The sequence below is a fragment of the Orycteropus afer genome, unplaced genomic scaffold (assembly GCF_000298275.1).
Source record: "Orycteropus afer afer isolate SDZICR_OR568_19922 unplaced genomic scaffold, OryAfe1.0 scaffold00004, whole genome shotgun sequence".
NCBI classification, from domain to species: domain Eukaryota; kingdom Metazoa; phylum Chordata; class Mammalia; order Tubulidentata; family Orycteropodidae; genus Orycteropus; species Orycteropus afer.
Genome location: NW_006921591.1, coordinates 11,285,612 through 11,286,048, shown reverse-complemented (window position 1 = coordinate 11,286,048; position 437 = coordinate 11,285,612).

The following is a 437-nucleotide window of genomic DNA, read 5'->3' as shown; positions in this document are numbered from 1 at the left end:
CTGGGCACCATCTAGTTCTTCTGGTCTCATAGTTTTATAGGTTGCAGATCAAGTGGTGTACCAGTCATTAGGACTGATTGTTTCCATTAATTTTGGTTTTCTTCTTCTTTCTTTGCTCTTGACGAGGAGAGACCCATTGTTGCATCTAGATGGCAGCTTTCTAGCTTTTAAGATCCCAGTCGCTACTCGCCAAAGAAGGAGGTGGAACAATGTGTTTTATATTATGTTATGCCAATTGAGCTTGATGTCCCCTGTGACTATGGTCCCAAGCCCACAAGATCAACTACTTGGTCACTCTGGGTAGCTGGCTGTGACCAAGCAGTGACCACAACCTTGCCTTCTGTCAGCTCTACTATACACATGGGGATTCTGATCATTCACATAAACTTATAGGACCATTGTCTGCCAACCCTATATATGATCTTGGATACACTCCC